The sequence below is a fragment of the Triticum urartu genome, chromosome 4A (genome assembly GCF_056163025.1).
Source record: "Triticum urartu cultivar PI428250 chromosome 4A, HENAU_Tu73, whole genome shotgun sequence".
NCBI lineage: Eukaryota > Viridiplantae > Streptophyta > Magnoliopsida > Poales > Poaceae > Triticum > Triticum urartu.
In genome coordinates, this window is record NC_141876.1 from 9,306,267 (window position 1) to 9,325,225 (window position 18,959).

Below are 18,959 nucleotides of genomic sequence, written 5' to 3' on the forward strand. Positions count from 1 at the left end.
ATGACTATTGGGCACGACTACATTTGTCATTTTCTGTTGCCCGCGGTTGTTTCTGACATGTGCTGTCAGTGACGCAACATCTCCATTTGGGTGGGTGGGGAATTTATTGACATTTTGAGCTATGTAGAAAGTGTTTATTGTGATGTCAGATTTATTTGTTTGTGCTTGCAACCTGTCATTTTTCTGTCAGAATTGGTTAGCTGCTTTCTTATTTTCTTGGCGTGTGCTAGTAGTCAGCCGGCTTTCATACATATAGTTTTGTTCCTTCCTTTGTAGTACAGACTGCTCTATATTTTCCATGTAAAGTAATGGAAGGAAAAAAGAAAGTAGCCAGCTAAAGGATTCTGAAAAGTATCACAAATTAAATTTTGGATGGCGCATATGAACATTTCTTTCAATGCTTGCGTTCCTGAATGTTGCTTCCCATATATCCTACCCACACTAGTAGAAAAAGTGCCTAACGTGAAGCACATTAGTCCCAGTTTGTAACTAAACCGGCACTAATATGCTCATTAGTGGCGGTTCCAACGGCTAGGTGGGCGGCAATCATTAGTACCGGTTCGTGGCGAACCTTTAGTACCGGTTTGTGACACGAACCAGAACTAAAGACGTGGTGACAGACTTGTGTCAGGCTGGGGCCCCACCAACACCTTTAATACCAGTTGGTTATATGAACCGGGACTAGAGATGCACCTTTAGTCCCGGTTCGTATAACCAACCGGTACTAAAGGTCATCCTATATAAACCCCTTTATCGAGCCCGACCGCTTTGTTCTTCCCCTTTCCTCTCTCCTCTGTTTTCTTCCTCTTCCTCTCGAGCTCACACTCCATTTTTGCCAAAATTTGTGAAGATTTGAAGGCATCCCATCCATCCAAGTGATCACAAAGATTAGCAACTTTGTCCTTTCATCTCTCATTGCTAAATTAGCTCTTGCGATGCTCTATAAGTATAGTGATTTGTGGGTTTTATTTTGGGAGAAATTATATGTGGTACTATATGATTTATATGCAATTTGAGGTCAAAATAACACTTAGTTTGCATATGTAGGTGTGGTTTACTTAGTGCCTTCCCGTCTCCGTCGTAACCACCGTCAATCACCCGCACCGTCCCGTCGCCGGCACCACCTTGTGGTGAGCCTCTTATTCTTATCTTTTTTATGTTCATTGAATTTGAAAATAAATCATGTAATTTTATAAAAACTTCATCAATTGAGAAAAAAAGGTCCATTAATTGTAAAAAAACGACGGCCTGGTGGTACGGCGTAGCCCTCGCAACAATGAACGAACCCCGGCTCCCGCACCTTTTTCCTGATGGGCCGGCCTAGCTGGGCCCAAGAGGAGGCTGGCTGACACGCATCTTAAAGCTTGTTTCATATATATAACGAGGCAACCCTAATTCTCACAGTATTTCCCTCCCACCCGCCGCCCGACCATCACTCCTTCCTACCCCTTTGCCGCCCGACCACCACTCACTTCCACCCCTCCGCCGTCGCAGCTGCCGATGAGGACCGGGAAGAGGAAGAGGCGGAGGGAGGTTCCCTCATCCGGCCGAGGGAAACACGCCAAACAGACCCCAATCCAACTGGCGCTGGCAGTGGTGGTGGCAGTCGCGCTGCGCGTCTACCAGATCCGGGCGCCGCCGAGGTTCAAGAGGAATCAACGTCGACAATCGCCCCCCGCTTGGCTTCCTCGTGGCCGAGCAGCTCTCCGTGCCGCCTGGTAACACAACCCTTCCTCCTCTCTCTAGTGACTAAACCCCGTCGACTGAACCGCGTGAGCAGGTTGACTTCACCAGGGACTGCTCGGCCAGATCCAAGTCCACCAGGAAGTGACAACCAGGAAGGCACCGCTATCACTTTCTTAACTGTTGAAGTTGGTGGTTGTTGCAGCACCGCTATCTCTTTCTTAACTGTTGCAAGTTATTTTCCATTGTACGCACTTGCTTCGTACGTGGTCTATACTACAATGTGTGGAGTACCAATCGTTGTTCAAGGGGGTGTGTAAGCGGTTGGAGCAGGTGGCTACTGAGGTTTTTACCCAACATGAGTGGCAACATAATCTCCGGATCGGTCCATCAGCCATTTCGACATAGGCATAGTGTCGGTCTATAGGACTCTACCGTTGCCAAATTGTCAGCTTTTTATTACTTGTTTTCTCTCAGACTGTTGATGTTTGGTTGTATGCATCGTAGTTATGCAGAGGTCGGGTGATAATTTTAATGCTTTGTATCGCTATAGTTTGAGATAATAAAAGCGCCCTTTATCCAAAAGAGGGGGTGGGGGTGGGGGAGGGGCGTGGCCGGAACCAAGGAAAATAATATATACGCGGGTTAGCAACTAAACTAATACCAAAATATTTTTCCAATAATAACATGAATAATGGGTAAATTTTCTAACAAAACATTTAACCAAGAAAAAATGATCGGATTCGCGTCCATATATCATTCGACCTTGCTTCATATTTTGTCTTAAGGTGAGTGGTTATTTAAATTTTGATAGGTTGAGTGGTTTTCTTTGTCACACTGGATTTTATGTTTTGGGTTTGAAGCTGCAGTCCACTTGGCTTGACTAGCCAGTAGGAAGGCAAATACTAAGCAAAGTCAAGACCACCACAGAGGTGACTTAAAATGGAGAAAAACATTATCCTTATTAGTCTCCATGGAGACTAGAACGTCTAAATTTTGCTCACTACATAATTGAGAGAAAACGATGCTTAGCCAGGTCACCAAGACCTCTACTATTCCACAAAATCCTGCATTTATCAGACTTCATTTGGAAACATTTAAGAGTATTGTGTCTTATCGAAGATATATCATAAACTTTCTTCACATTTGCTTTCTCTTGGGTTTATCAGGAACTACCATACAATCCATATGACTATCCAAATTTCCATCATCATGAGAAAGCTCCTCATTTGTCAGGTCTTCACAAAAACCTTGCAATGAGTTTGTGGACAAACTATTGGGATCAGTATCCTCCATAGGTGTCAACGGCGTTTTTCTTTGAAGAATGGTAATAGCACTATCCAATTCATAAGCTTTAATTTAATTAATTAATGGAGGCTGCAATTTGATAATAACCATGACCAAGAGAAATACCTAAATTATTGACTTTAGATCAAATTGCAATATGTGAAAAAGATAAAACTGACTTTAATCGAAGTATTAAAAGACGGTCGTTGTTTCGATGTTGCGCAACTTTGCATAACAATGAGCACAACTTTGAATACTTTAATATGTAAAGAAGATGTAGTACACTTCTCCATTGTTTATATACTCACTTTGTGTTACAACGAATGACTTCTCCTTGATTTATTTGTACACGGAGATGATGGACCTTCTTAGGGGTCCACACAAGTCGAAGAGAGATACATAAGCAGGAAACAAGTCTGATCAATTAGTTTCCCATGCCCTCGGGCAGCTGCCTCTCTATCGGTTGATGCACGGCGCCAATAAAAGTAAAACTTGGGTCCCGATAAACATAAATATCATTATTTATACTAAATTTATTTGTAATTTCCGCACTATTTTTTCTATGTTACAATCATATATAATATATTGAGGTAAGTCTCATAAAGTGTTAAAATTGTTTATTTTACATTTTAGTGTGTTACCCTTCTAATTTTTTAAAGAAAAAACTATCTAAATGAGACGAAGTTTAAAGAAACAACACATGTATTCCCAGATTAATTTGGGCAAGTTAATTAATAATTTATATCTTGGCAGGAATCTCAAAAGTGTGTGGTATATGAAATATCCCAATAACTGTTTTCTAGTTTATAATTAGATATGTGCAAATAAAAATCTGGCTTATTCTAGATGGATAGCGAGTAGTTGACAAACTGCATCAGGATCCCCTGATCTCCACCATTTATCTTTTTTTTTTGACAAAGGGTGAATTTTATTGGCTCAAAATGAAGCATCAAGAGGATACAAAGACAATAAGACCACCCGGCGGCCTCTGCATAGTAAAGATGCACACGGGCAACCCCAACACATGCATACAAGAACATGCCAACAGATAGCAAAGTCATATAAGACCAAAGCTATGTATAGGCGAAGGAATACCCAAAAGAGATTAGATCCACATTCGGCAAGCTACATCAATGACCATATCCGCACCATCCATCTCATGGCACCACACAAACAACGAAGTTCTTCAACATCAACACCTTCAAGAAGGGAGCGACGCTCAATAGCCGCCATTGCCAGATTCGACCACTCAAGATTGGAATCTAGGTTTTCACCCTTAAGAAACGGTCCAAGCATATCCGAGCAATGCCTTCAACAAGGTAACGACGTAAAAACATCATCATTGCCAAGCATAACCAACTCGGGTCACCCAGGCTTTCACCTCGGAGCTCGACACCGGGTGCTCGAGTAGCACCACCATCAAGTCACTCAAGTACTGTCGCCACCACATTTCCACGATCCCAACAGTTGCAAGCGATGTGTTAGTCGTCGCTGCACCACCATTCTTCCGTGTCAAGCCGACGTCCATAGTTTGCATCTCATCATTGAAGTCATCCACCAGATCTGGAGAGAGAAACCCTCAAGAAGATCTTTCGATGGCCACTGCAATCCACCATCTATCATGTAGAATGGTGTTTTACAAAAAGAATAAATACACCCAGCCAATTAGTCAGCCATGTATGCTAGTAAAAGAGTGTATTGTAGTTCCTTAACCAAGAGATTATAATAGGTGACGCCAATATCGAGTTACTGTTGCTTTTGGCAAACTTTGGTCTTACTTTTCTACTTGAAGTTTTTTTCCAATAGAGCTTCATCGTGGAGGCAGATTTAAACTTGTTAGTTAGATCTTGCTTGCTTGCTGCCATTGTATTTACCAGTGTTATTCGGCCATGTGCCAATATGTTATTTGCACATAGTTTAATGTGCACAAGATTCTATGTCAGGATATGTTTTTGTTTGGAGGGCAAATTTTCTTTTCTTTATTTTGCTTGAAGGCAGCCGTGCTTGGATTATGTATGCCATGTGTCATTCTGTTATTGCAACGGCTGAATGTATGCATGTATGCAAGATTACCTATGTGGACATGTTTTGTTGTAAGATTATATCCTTTTTTTCTCCTTGTAAAGCCAGTTGTGTTTGCAAGGCATTTTTTCTTCTTGTTTGATAGATGGATGTAAACAAGTGGATGGATGATGTGTCAATGACTAGACAGATTTTTTGCAGATATGGATGTGGGACTACTTTGTCCGAGTGCTGCTATGCACAAGATGATGTGTGAACGACAACATATATCAGTCTGTCTATGCATATCAGTAAAGTGCAGTCGACATCTGGATCGGGCATCGTCCCGCTGTCTTCCAGGTTGTGTCGTTCACACAACAGTTTCGACTTTGTCCCCTCTCTGTGTTGTGCACTGCTAACTAACCAAACATGGACTTCACACTTTTCCTCCACCTTTTGAATTTTCTCTCTAGTTAGCACTCCCTCGCCTTCTTTTATTACTTTACATTTTTTCTTACGTCGAACTTTTTGAAATTTGACCAACTTCATAGGAAAAAGGGGAGAACATTCACAGTATACCAAATTAATACCATTAAAGTTATTTGGGATGGGGAGTTCCAACGGTCATGTTAATAAGGATGACAATCTTATCCATGGACATGCATACCCATGCATATCCGACTCGAATGGATAGGGTTTGGATATGCTTTTGTGCCCATGGGCAGCACCCAAACCCGACCTGATTGCTCGTGGGTAGGGTCTGGATATAATCTTGTAACCATGGGTATACCCAAACCTGCCCCGATAGTATGACTTAATGGGCAAAAATAGGCTATCCCTACCCCACAGTCACATGTCCCACTACAATTTTCTACTTTGATATCTAAAACATGCAAAAGAAATTGCACAGTCCCCGCCATAGCTTTTATTAATTGACATTCAATCCCCACCATAACATACTCTAGCACTGAAAGAACATGCGGTGCCCCCATGTTTGGTTTTGATAATTGATGACAATTCCTATGGACTAATTGTTGACTTGAGTTATATTTGAAGGGTTTGTCCATAGGCTTTTCTTGAAGTACATTTTTTTGTTCTTCCAATCATGCTGCCTCCGCTATCTCTTCCTTAACTGTTGAAGTTGGTGGTTGTTGCAGCGATGGAACTTCTCTGGTGGATGAGAAGTGGGAGCATGAGACATTTGATCTGAGAATCGAGTTCTTTGCTCTCAGGAGGGCGGACAAGAAAAGCCGCTGACAAGATATGCAACGAGAAGAGCAAAGGGTATGCACCCAACTTGTTCATATATGTATACCTTTGTACAATGTTGAGTTTTTTTATGATGATTTCAAATTTATCGCCCCAGTCTTAGGGTCCGTTTAGGTGGATATGTGCTGATTGACATACTATTAAATACGACTTAACAAATCAAAGTTTAAACAGTTGGTTTGATTTTCTTTTACTTAATTTCTTTGACTGATGGCAGTGATGATTTGCAAGTATTCAAGCTCAATAGACCAAATCAGAATCGAACCAATTAAACACTGCCACCACTGAGCAACTATATTTTGAATCTTTTTGGCTGTTATTTTTGCCTTTCAATCTAGATGATCTATTTGGATTGTGAGGAGGTATTGATGCATGATCCAAAACTTGATCCGAGGGGTGGCATGAGCTGCCTGTGTGATGTCATCTTTGCAACTGAATCCATTATAGATCTGTTTCTAATTGTTTATTTTCTTCTTGATTTCGTCAGTATCATGCGAGGAAACCTTATTCAATCTTAGGACACCTTCTGACATAGTGCCTATTTACCTGTGGATTAGAAGGCTTTTATATTCTGATGATACACCATGTTTTCTTGTAAATTATCTTAGTTTTTTGGTATTGGCTAGTGAGCATTGTTCTCTTTTATACTTGCTGACCTGATGTAATTAAAGTGCATGATGATTAGCTTTATGTTGAATTACCGTCCGATTCTGAATGACGATATTTTTGCGGCTTTCTGTTGCATAAAACCAGAAGCGTACAATTTTCTTTATTATATTGTTAATTTTGTTCAACTTAAATTATCCCAGTGAAGATTCTTAGACCAGGAAGTGCCTATGACACTGTAAACAACAACTGTTTCTCTCCACTGCATGTGTCCTCCCTTTGGCTATAACCTTTGTAGTTTGGTCAGGGCTGGAATATCCTTTTGCACCTGGTTTGGTTCAGTTGTGTGCATGATTTTAAATGGGTCTCTGAGGGATTCTCTCATACTGTTTGCTCTGTTTTGTGTGTGTTGACAGGAACCTTTCTCTGTATTTTGGTTAAGATACACTCTCTAGAGTTAATTGTTGTGGTTACGATATTTTTGTAGTGGCTGAATAAGGTACTGATCAATATGGTTTGATCAGTTTTGGAGATATGTTACGACGATGATGATAAATTTAAGGCTTGTTTCTCAAAACATTCGTAGATGCCGCCTAAGAGCTTTCGCCCAGCCAGGCTAGAGAGCTGTGTGTTGGCTTGGGCTGAAGTCAACCTTAGCGAGGAAGTAAACAATGGCATCATTCTGCATGCTGAGTGTGGGCATGCCAACGCAAAGAGACGACAAGGTTGGGAAGGAAGCCGCGGTACCGGCCGCATCAACCATTATACGGGTGGAATTGAGCTGGCAAACCATGCGCCAATCCTTGGCTGAGGTGTGACGGCTCTTGTCAATGCTCCATGTTGTGGCCATCCAATGACGGGAGGGGACCTTAGAGGAGCTTCTGTCGAGGTGATGCAGCATCACAACATACTTGATGGTCTGGCCAAAGACGGCTATGTCGCGAAGAGACCTTGGATTGATAGCCCCCACGTCGGGTCCGCACGGGAACTTCAGGTAGCCAAGCTTGGGGCGTTTGGCGAGAACGTCGCAGAAGACGATGTTGCGCTAGAGATCCATCCAAGCCATAGTGCCATTGCTTCCTCCGATGGTGAGTGTCTTGCTTGTGAGGTGGTGTTCTGGATATGATGGACCCATCACCACTGGCTTGTTGCTCCATGTCTTGATAGCAGAGTCATAGATGCAGAGGTGAGGAGATTTTTTACCCCAGAAAATGTAAGATTTTGCGGCAATGACGAAGTGATGGGCCTCGGCCTCATCCTCTGCCTCTCCATGTACATGGGGTCATAGGTCGACGTGGTTGCTGGTGTTTTTGGAGCTTTTGTTGGGCTTGCGCATGATGGCGAGCGAGGTCTCGTTGAGTCGGTGTTGGAAGCCGGGGAGCGGGAGTTGGTGAAGTTTGCGAGAGAGGGTATCGTAGACGAAGTATTGGCAATTTTCGGGACACAAGTAATCGGTCGGATGGTCGCTGGTGGCGACGCATAGGAGGACGAGGCTGCCGTCGGTCTCGGTGGCCAGGATGTAGGGCATGACCGGGAACTCGGTGTGGTCCATGTGGGTGGCGTGGACGCAGAAGTAGGAAACGAGCGGCGGGGCGACGGCGCAGAAGGTGACCTGGAGTTGCCCCTGAGATTGTGTTAGAGTATATTTCCGTGTATCGCTTATGTATAGGAATATCCCATGATTCTGTATGATATGGTTGTGATCTTCCTTGACCTCCAAGGCATGTAACTCTCATGTATTCCTATATATATGTAACACGAGGGCCGTCCATATGTGGCGCATTGCCTAATCATTCTCGTTTACTTGGTATCAGATAGATCAATCCTCTCCTCCTAAACCCTACCACACCACCGCCAGCCTTCCTGATTGCCGTCACCTAGCCATGGCAGGAACCGGCGCCTCCACCAACTCCTCGCTCACCTCTCCCTCCCTGCCTGCCTCCCACTCCACCATCACCGCCCCCCTCGTCAACACCACCATGCCCGCCTCTGCCTCGCCGGCTGTACAAGTTGCTAGCATGCGCACCCACGTGCCCGTCACGCTTGATCTCCACACCTCCAACTTCGCCAAGTGGAGGATGCTCATCCGCGTCCTCCTCGGCAAGTACAACTTGCTTCCCCACATCACCACCGTCACGGCCGCGGCGGACCGCACGCCGGATTGGACCGTGAGGACTATGTCGTCTGGTCCTGGCTGTACGGCTCTATCTCTGACGAGATTCTTGATATGATCATGGCGGAAGATCAGATGGCGTATGAGGCCTGGAACCTCAACTCCAACCTCTTTCTGGATAACCAGATGACCCGCGCGGTCTACCTCAATGCCGAGTTCCGCAGCCTCGTACAAGGCGGCCTCTCGGTCACCGCGTACTGCCACCGCTTGAAGGCCCTCTCCGACGCCCTCGCCGACGTCAGCACTCCGGTCACGGACCAGACTCTCGTCCTCAACTGCCTTCGCGTCCTCAACCCACGGTTCGCCGACATCACCACGATCGTGACCATGCAGAACCCGCTCCCAACCTTCGGGCAGACACACTCTTTGCTTGTTCTCCGCGAGACTCAACTCGCCAACACCTCCGCCGTGGCGAACCAGACCGCCCTGTACGGCGACCACTCCTCCTAGGGCTCCGGCCTTGGTGTTGGGTTTCGTAGTAATTTCAAAAATTTTCCTACGCACACGCAAGATCATGTGATGCATAGCAATGAGAGGGGAGAGTGCTGTCTACGTACCCACGCAGACCGACTGCGGAAGCGTTGACACAACGTAGAGGAAGTAGTCGTACGTCTTCACGATCCAACCGATCAAGCACCGAAACTACGGCACCTCCGAGTTCGAGCACACGTTCAGCTCGATGACGATCCCCGGACTTCGATCCAGCAAAGTGTCGGGGAAGAGTTCCGTCAGCACGACGGCGTGGTGACGATCTTGATGCACTACAGCAGCAGGGCTTCGCCTAAACTCCGCTACAGTATTATCGAGGACTATGGTGGCTGGGGGCGCCGCACACGGCTAAGGAATAGATCACCTGGATCAACTTGTGTGTTCTAGGGTGCCTCTGCCTCAGTATATAAAGGACTAGAGGGGGGGAGGCTGGCCGGCCAAGGTGTGGCACGCCAGGAGAGTCCTACTCCCTCTGGGAGTAGGATTCCCCCCCCCCCCCAATCCTAGTTGGAATAGGATTTGCGGAGGGGGAAAAGAGAGAGAGGGGGCCGACCACCTCTCCTAGTCCTAATAGGACTAGGGGAAGGGGGAGGCGCGCAGCCCATGTAGGGCTGCCTCTTCTCTTTTCCACTAAGGCCCATCATGGCCCATTTAGCTCCCGGGGGGTTCCGGTAACCTTCCCGGTACTCCGGTAAAATCCTGATTTCACCCGGAACACTTCCGATATCCAAACATAGGCTTCCGATACATCAATCTTTACGTCTCGACCATTTCGAGACTCCTCGTCATGTCCGTGATCACATCCGGGACTCTGAACAACCTTTGGTACATCAAAATGCATAAACTCATAATATAACTGTTATCGTAACCTTAAGCGTGCGGACCCTACGGGTTCGAGAACAATGTAGACATGACCGAGACACGTCTCCGGTCAATAACCAATAGCGGGACCTGGATGCCCATATTGGCTCCTACATATTCTACGAAGATCTTTATCGGTCAGACCGCATAACAACATACGTTGTTCCCTTTGTCATCGGTATGTTACTTGCCCGAGATTCGATCGTCGGTATCCAATACCTAGTTCAATCTCGTTACCAGCAAGTCTCTTTACTCGTTCTGTAATACATCATCCCGCAACTAACTCATTAGTTGCAATGCTTGCAAGGCTTATGTGATGTGCATTACCGAGAGGGCCCAGAGATACCTCTCCGACAATCGGAGTGACAAATCCTAATCTCGAAATACGCCAACCCAACATCTCCCTTTGGAGACACCTGTAATGCTCCTTTATAATCACCCAGTTACGTTGTGATGTTTGGTAGCACCCAAAGTGTTCCTCCGGCAAACGGGAGTTGCATAATCTCATAGTCATAGGAACATGTATAAGTCATGAAGAAAGCAATAGCAACATACTAAACGATCGGGTGCTAAGCTAATGGAATGGGTCATGTCAATCAGATCATTCAACTAATGATGTGACCTCGTTAATCAAATAACAACACTTTGTTCATGGTTAGGAAACATAACCATCTTTGATTAACGAGCTAGTCAAGTAGAGGCATACTAGTGACACTCTGGTTGTCTATGTATTCACACATGTATTATGTTTCCGGTTAATACAATTCTAGCATGAATAATAAACATTCATCATGAAATAAGGAAATAAATAATAACTTTATTATTGCCTCTAGGGCATATTTCCTTCACTTGGCGGCTCCAACTCCAACCGTGGTGATGGCAACCGTTGCGGCGGCAACTCCGTAGCCGGCGGCAACCGCAACAGCGGGAACTGGCGCAAGAAGAGGCAAGGCGGCAGATCCATCGGCAGCAACTCCGGCGGTGCCCGCATCGGTACAGGCGGCCAACCCACGGTCGGCCCATGGATCCGCTTCAACCCATACACTGGCCAGCCACTACAGCCTCAGGGCGCTCCCACGCCGTGCCCGACCGGTGGAGCCGGCCTGCTTGGACCGCGTCCCCCGGTGCTGCCACCCGCCCAGGAGTTCACTTCCCTGGCTCCTCTCCATGGCCAGGCCTTCGGCACCAACGCTCCTCCGGTCCACGGCTACAACCCGACACCTCAGTGAGACTGCACCGCGCTGATTGCCACCTTGAACAACGCCGCATCAGCCTCCAACATCGGGGAGTGGGTCATGGACTCCGGAGCCACATCCCACATGGCCTCCGACCCCGGTATGCTTCAACATCTCATTCCTGCTTCTTCTTCCTCCTCCCTTGTCGCCGTTGGCAATGGCTCTATGATGACCCACAAGTATAGGGGATCTATCGTAGTCCTTTCGATAAGTAAGAGTGTCGAACCCAACAAGGAGCAGAAGGAAATGATAAGCAGTTTTCAGCAAGGTATTCTCTGCAAGCACTGAAATTATAGGTAACAGATAGTTTTGTGATAAGATAATTGGTAACGGGTAACAAGTAAATAAAGTAACTAAGGTGCAGCAAGGTGGCCCAATCCTTTTGTAGCAAAGGACAAGCCTGGACAAACTCTTATATAAAGGAAAACGCTCCCGAGGACACATGGGGATTATCGTCAAGCTAGTTTCATCACGTTCATATGATTCGCATTCGGTACTTTGATAATTTGATATGTGGGTGGACCGGTGCTTGGGTGCTGTCCTTACTTGGACAAACATCCCACTTATGATTAACTCCTATTGCAAGCATCCGCAACTACAAAAGAAGTATTAAGGTAAACCTAACCATAGCATGAAACAAGTGGATCGAAATCAGCCCCTTACGAAGCAACGCATAAACTAGGGTTTAAGCTTCTGTCACTCTAGCAACCCATCATCTACTTATTACTTCCCAATGCCTTCCTCTAGGCCCAAATAATGGTGAAGTGTTATGTAGTCGACGTTCACATAACACCACTAGAGGAGAGACAACATACATCTCATCAAAATATCGAACGAATACCAAATTCACATGACTACTAATAGCAATACTTCTCCCATGTCCTCAGGAACAAATGTAACTACTAACAAAGCATATTCATGTTCATAATCAGAGGGGTATTAATATGCATAATGGATCTAAACATATGATCTTCCACCAAATAAACCAACTAGCATCAACTACAAGGAGTAATCAACACTACTAGCAACCTACAGGTACCAATCTCAGACTTAGAGACGAGAATCGGATACAAGAGATGAACTAGGGTTTGAGAGGAGATGGTGCTGGTGAAGATTTTGATGGAGATTGAACCCCTCTCAATGAGAGGATCGTTGGTGATGACGATGGCGATGATTTCCCCTCCCCGAGGGATGTGTCCCCGGCAGAACAGCTCCACCAGAGCCCTAGATTGGTTCCGCCAAGGTTCCGCCTCGTGGCGGTGGAGTCTCGTCCCGAAAGCTTGCTATGATTTTTTCTCAGACGAAAGACTTCAAATAGCAGAAGATGGGCACCAGAGGGCCAACAGGGGGCCCACAAGATAGGGGGGCGCGCCCTCCACCCTCATGGCCAGGGTGTGGGTCCCCTCTGGTATTTTCTTTGCTCAGTATCTTTTATTATTTCCAAAACCAACTTTCGGGGAGTTTCAGGACTTTTGGAGTTGTGCAGAATAGGTCTCTAATATTTGCTCCTTTTCCAGCCCAGAATTCCAGCTGCCGGCATTCTCCCTCTTCATGCAAACCTTGTAAAATAAGAGAGAATAGCCATAAGTATTGTACCATAACGTGTAATAACAGCCCATAATGCAATAAATATCGATATAAAAGCATGATGCAAAATGGACGTATCACTCTACATTACCCGTTTCTCATACTGGTGATGCCTCTATTCCTACTTCCGTTCGCACACTTTTTCTTCACAATGTTCTACTCGTCCCTCATATTGTCAAAAACCTACTTGCTGTTCGTCGTTTCACTATTGATAATTTATGCTCAATCGGATTTGACCCCTTCGGCTTCTCTGTGAAGGACCTTCGCACCAGGGCCGTGATTCTTCGCTGCAATAGCCATGGAGATCTCTACGTGTCCCCCTCCTCGGTCATCAACCATCACGCCCATGGACTCATCGCCACCACCTCCATCGAGCTTTGGCATCGCCATCTAGGACATCCAGGTCGCGACGCTATGTCGCATCTTCATAAATAGTCATCTATTCCTTGTAATAAAGCGGCTTCCCACGTTTGTCATGCTTGCCAACTTGGCAAACATGTACGCTTGCCGTTCACTAGGTCTACCTCGCATTGTGTCGAACCATTTCAGTTAGTACATTGTGATCTTTGGACATCTCCTGTTTTGAGCAACTCCGGTTTTAAGTATTACCTTGTTATTGTGGACGACTTCTCGCACTATATATGGACGTTTCCTCTCAGCAACAAATCTGACACCGCCGCCACACTTACTAATTTTGTCGCCTACGCCCGCACACAATTTTCCCGTTCACTAGTAGCAATGAAGGCCGACAATGGCACCGAGTTTCTCAACACCACAATCACCACCTTCTTTGCCTCTCATGGCATTCATCTTCGTCTTTCATGCCCGTACACCTCCGCTCAAAATGGCAAGGCTGAACGTGCCATCCGCACCCTCAACGATGTTGCACGCACACTTCTCTTTCAGTCCTCGATGCCACTGCCCTACTGGGCGGAAGCCTTGGCCACCACCACCCATCTCATCAACATACGCCCCTCTCAGTCCATCGCGTTCGCCATCCCCTACATCCGCCTACATAATACCCTTCCCGACTATAGCATGCTCCGAGTCTTTGGATGCTTATGCTACCCTAACCAATCATCCGTCGCCAAGCATAAACTAGCGCCATGTTCCGTCGCATGAATATTACTTGGTTATCCCGCCAACCATAAGGCCTTATTCGGTTACACCCCTCCACAAGAGGATTGGCGGGGATTTGGGGAGGTTTTGACATGCAAGGGATTAAATCCACTTCAATCCCTGCCAAACCCCCTTTGAATCCCTCTCAACCGAACACAGCCTAAAGGATATCGGTGTCTTGATCCTCAAACATGTCGTGTCATCATCTCTCTCCATGTCGTCTTCGACGAGACGATCTTTCCCTTCTCTTCCTCTTCGGATCGCCCGTCCAACCCCCTTGCGTCGTTGGATATCCTCCTCCACCTCGTAGCCATAAACACCATACCCGCCCTCTCTCCTGCAGTCCAACCCGCTATGCATGTCAACCCTTCTTCTTCCCCCCACCCCTCTACCCGCTCGCCCGCGAGCGCGCCTAGCCCCGCTGCAGCGCCTAGCCCGCCGCCCAGCTCGCCCATTCTCGCTAGCCCACCGAGCGCGCCTGCCTCCCCCGGACCTTCGCCCGCACCTGCCCCTGGTTCGAGCGCACCTTCTTCCCCTGTCGTCGTGCATCGGCCACCCTCCCCTAGCAACACCCACATGATGCTTACTTGCGCCAAGCGCGGTCTCTTTTAGCCCGTCGATCGTATGAATCTTATGGCTTCCGCCTCCTCTATTTCTCTTCTTCCCAAAACACACTGGGGTGCTCTCAACGACCCACACTGGTGTCGTGCTATGCACGATGAGTTCGAGGTGCTTGTCACTAACCGGACGTGGTCACTTGTTCCACGGCCACCTCGTGCTCATGTTGTTTTAGGGAAGTGGATTTTCAAGAATAAGTTTCATTCAGACGGACGGCTTGCCCGCTATAAAGCTCGGTGGGTGGTCCGCGGCTACTCTCAATAGCCGGGCATCGACTTCAACGAGACATTCAGCCCAGTTTTCAAACCGGACACCATCCGCATCGTCCTCAGCATTGTGGTTTCCCGTGCGTGGCCGATCCACAAGCTTGACATCAAGAATGCCTTCCTCAACGACAACCTTCACGAGGAGGTTTATTGCCAGCAGCCGCCTGGTTTCGTTGATATGCCTGCTGCCCCGACTACGTGTGCCGTCTTCACAAGTCACTCTATGGCCTCAAACATGTACCCCGTGCATGGTACCAACGGTTCGCTCTCTACGCACATCGCCTCGGTTTTGTTGCATCGAAATCGGATGTATTCCTATTCATCTACCACCACGGACACCAATTCGCGTACATCCTCTTGTACGTTGATGATATTGTGATCACCGCTTCTACATCCACGCTCCTTCAGCACTTGACACAGCAGCTACACTCGGAGTTTGCCATGACAGATCTTGGAGACCTCTCGTTTTTCCTCGGCATCTCGGTTACCCGGGATGCCAATGGCATGGTTCTCTCCGAGCGACAGTACACCTTGGATCTTCTTCAGCGTGCAGGCATGGCCGACTGTCATCCATCGCTCACTCCAGTTGGCGCCAAGGTCAAACTCTCAGCCATTGATGGTGCTTTGCTTGATGATGCTACTACCTATCGGAGTTATGCTGGTGCATTGCCGTATCTCACTCTCACACGTCTGGACATCGCCTATGCTGTGCAGCAGGCCTGCCTCTATATGCATGCTCCCCGCGAGCCGCATCTACACTTGGTCAAGCGTATTCTTCGCTACATCAAGGGTACACTCGACCTCTGCCTACACATTCCTCGATCGTCGTCCATGACTCTCACGGCCTACTCCAACGCCAACTGTTGGGGAACGTAGTAATTTCAAAAAAATTCCTACGCACACGCAAGATCATGGTGATGCATAGCAACAAGATGGGAGAGTGCTGTCTACGTACCCTCGTAGACCGAAGCAGAAGCGTTGACGCAACATAGAGGAAGTAGTCGTACGTCTTCCCGGTCCAACCGATCCAAGCACCGTTACTCCGGCACCTCCGAGTTCTTGGCACACGTTCAGCTCGATGACGCTCCCCGAGCTCCGATCCAGCAAAGCTTCGGGGAGGAGTTCTGTCAGCACGACGGCGTGGTGACGATCTTGATGTTCAACCGTCGCAGGGCTTCGCCTAAGCACCGCTACAATATGATCGAGGTGTAATATCATGGAGGGGGCACCGCACACGGCTAAGGAACGATCACGAAGATCAACTTGTGTGTCTATGGGGTGCCCCTGCCCCCGTATATAAAGGAGTGGAGGAGGGGAGGGCCGGCCCTCTCTATGGCGCGCCCTAGGGGAGTCCTACTCCCACCGGGAGTAGGATTCCCCCTTTCCTAGTCCAACTAGGAGTCCTTCCATGTAGTAGGAGTAGGAGACAAGGAAGGGGAAGGGAGAAGGGAAGGAAGGAGGGGGCGCAGCCCCTCCCCCTAGTCCAATTCGGACTAGGCCTTGGGGGGGCGCGCGGCCTGCCCTAGGCAGCCCCTCTCTCTTTCCCGTATGGCCCAATAAGGCCCAATACTTCTCCCCCCGTATTTCCATAATTCCCCGGTACTCCGAAAAATACCCGAATCACTCGGAACCTTTCCGATGTCCGAATATAGTCGTCCAATATATCGATCTTTACGTCTCAACCATTTCGAGACTCCTCGTCATGTCCCCGATCTCATCTGGGACTCCGAACTCCTTCGGTACATCAAAACTCATAAACTCATAATATAACTGTCATCGAAACCTTAAGCGTGCGGACCCTACGGTTCGAGAACAATGTAGACATGACCGAGACACGTCTCCGGTCAATAACCAATAGCGGGACCTGGATGCCCATATTGTCTCCTACATATTCTACGAAGATCTTTATCGGTCAGACCGCATAACAATATACATTGTTCCCTTTGTCATCGGTATGTTACTTGCTTGAGATTCAATCGTCGGTATCCAATACCTAGTTCAATCTCGTTACCGGCAAGTCTCTTTACTCGTTCCGTAATACATCATCCCACAACTAACTCATTAGTTGCAATGCTTGCAAGGCTTAAGTGATGTGCATTACCGAGAGGGCCCAGAGATACCTCTCCGACATTCGGAGTGACAAATCCTAATCTCGAAATACGCCAACCCAACATGTACCTTTGGAGACACCTGTAGAGCTCCTTTATAATCACCCAGTTACGTTGTGACGTTTGGTAGCACACAAAGTGTTCCTCCGGCAAACGGAAGTTGCATAATCTCATAGTCATAGGAACATGTATAAGTCATGAAGAAAGCAATAGCAACATACTAAACGATCGGGTGCTAAGCTAATGGAATGGGTCATGTCAATCAGATCATTCAACTAATGATGTGATCCCGTTAATCAAATAACAAATCTTTGTCCATGGTTAGGAAACATAACCATCTTTGATTAACGAGCTAGTCAAGTAGAGGCATACTAGTGACACTCTGTTTGTCTATGTATTCACACATGTATTATGTTTCCGGTTAATACAATTCTAGCATGAATAATAAACATTTATCATGATATAAGGAAATAAATAATAACTTTATTATTGCCTCTAGGGCATATTTCCTTCAGTCTCCCACTTGCACTAGAGTCAATAATCTAGATCACATCGCCATGTGATTTAACATCAATAGTTCACATCTTTATGTGATTGGTTCACATCTCCATGTGACTAACACCCAAAGGGTTTACTAGATTCAATAATCTAGTTCACATCGCTATGTGATTAAGACCCAAAAAGTGATCATGTTTTGCTTGTGAGAGAAGTTTAGTCAATGGGTCTGCCACATTCAGATCCGCATGTATTTTGCAAATTTCTATGTCAACAATGCTCTGCATGGAGCTACTCTAGCTAATTGCTCCCACTTTCAATATGTATCCAGATTGAGACTTAGAGTCATCTGGATCAGTGTCAAAACTTGCATCGACGTAACCCTTTACGACGAACCTTCTGTCACCTCCGTAATTGAGAAACATATCCTTATTCCAGTAAGGATAATTTTGACCGCTGTCCATTGATCTACTCCTAGATCACTATTGTACTCCCTCTCTTAACACAGTGTATGGTATACAATAGATGTGGTACACAGCATGGCATACTTTATAGAACCTATGACTGAGGCATAGGGAATGACTTTCATTCTCTTTCTATCTTCTGCCATGGTCGGGCTTTGAGTCTTACTCAACTTCACACCTTGTAACACAGGCAAGAAACTTTTTCTTTGACTGTTCCATTTTGAACTACTTCAAAATCTTGTCAAGGTATGTACTCATTGAAAAAACTTATCAAGCGTCTTGATCTATCTCTATAGATCTTGATACTCAATATGTAAGCAGCTTCACCGAGGTCTTTCTTTGAAAAACTCCTTTCAAACACTCCTTTATGCTTTGTAGAATAATTCTACATTATTTCCGATCAACAATATGTCATTCACATATACTTATCAGAAATGTTGTAGTGCTCCCACTCACTTTCTTGTAAATACAGGCTTCACCGCAAGTCTGTATAAAACTATATGCTTTGATCAACTTATCAAAGCGTATATTCCAACTCCGAGATGCTTGCACCAGTCCATAAATGGATCGCTGGAGCTTGCATATTTTGTTAGCACCTTTAGGATTCACAAAACCATCTTGTTGCATCACATACAACTCTTCTTTAATAAATCCATTAAGGTATGCAGTTTTGTTTATCCATTTGCCAGATTTCATAA

The 18,959-nt window shown here is 46.3% G+C and overlaps 4 non-coding genes and 1 pseudogene across 4 annotated transcripts; all 5 read left to right on the top strand.

The window, feature by feature from the left end:
- Window positions 1–6,306: 6,306 nt before the first annotated feature.
- LOC125555171 (small nucleolar RNA U31b) lies at window positions 6,307–6,385 on the top strand. Its single transcript, XR_007304603.2, has one exon. It is a non-coding gene; the product is annotated as a small nucleolar RNA U31b (small nucleolar RNA).
- Window positions 6,386–6,588: 203 nt separating this feature from the next.
- Window positions 6,589–6,682, top strand: LOC125555173 (small nucleolar RNA snoR31). Its single transcript, XR_007304604.1, has one exon. It is a non-coding gene; the product is annotated as a small nucleolar RNA snoR31 (small nucleolar RNA).
- Window positions 6,683–6,725: 43 nt separating this feature from the next.
- LOC125555151 (small nucleolar RNA snoR31/Z110/Z27) lies at window positions 6,726–6,822 on the top strand. The gene has a single exon (XR_007304581.2). It is a non-coding gene; the product is annotated as a small nucleolar RNA snoR31/Z110/Z27 (small nucleolar RNA).
- A 220-nt stretch (window positions 6,823–7,042) lies between these two features.
- On the top strand, window positions 7,043–7,223 carry LOC125555147 (small nucleolar RNA Z112). Its single transcript, XR_007304576.2, has one exon. It is a non-coding gene; the product is annotated as a small nucleolar RNA Z112 (small nucleolar RNA).
- Window positions 7,224–8,729: 1,506 nt separating this feature from the next.
- On the top strand, window positions 8,730–13,487 carry LOC147974377 (uncharacterized; annotated as a pseudogene).
- Window positions 13,488–18,959: the final 5,472 nt, after the last annotated feature.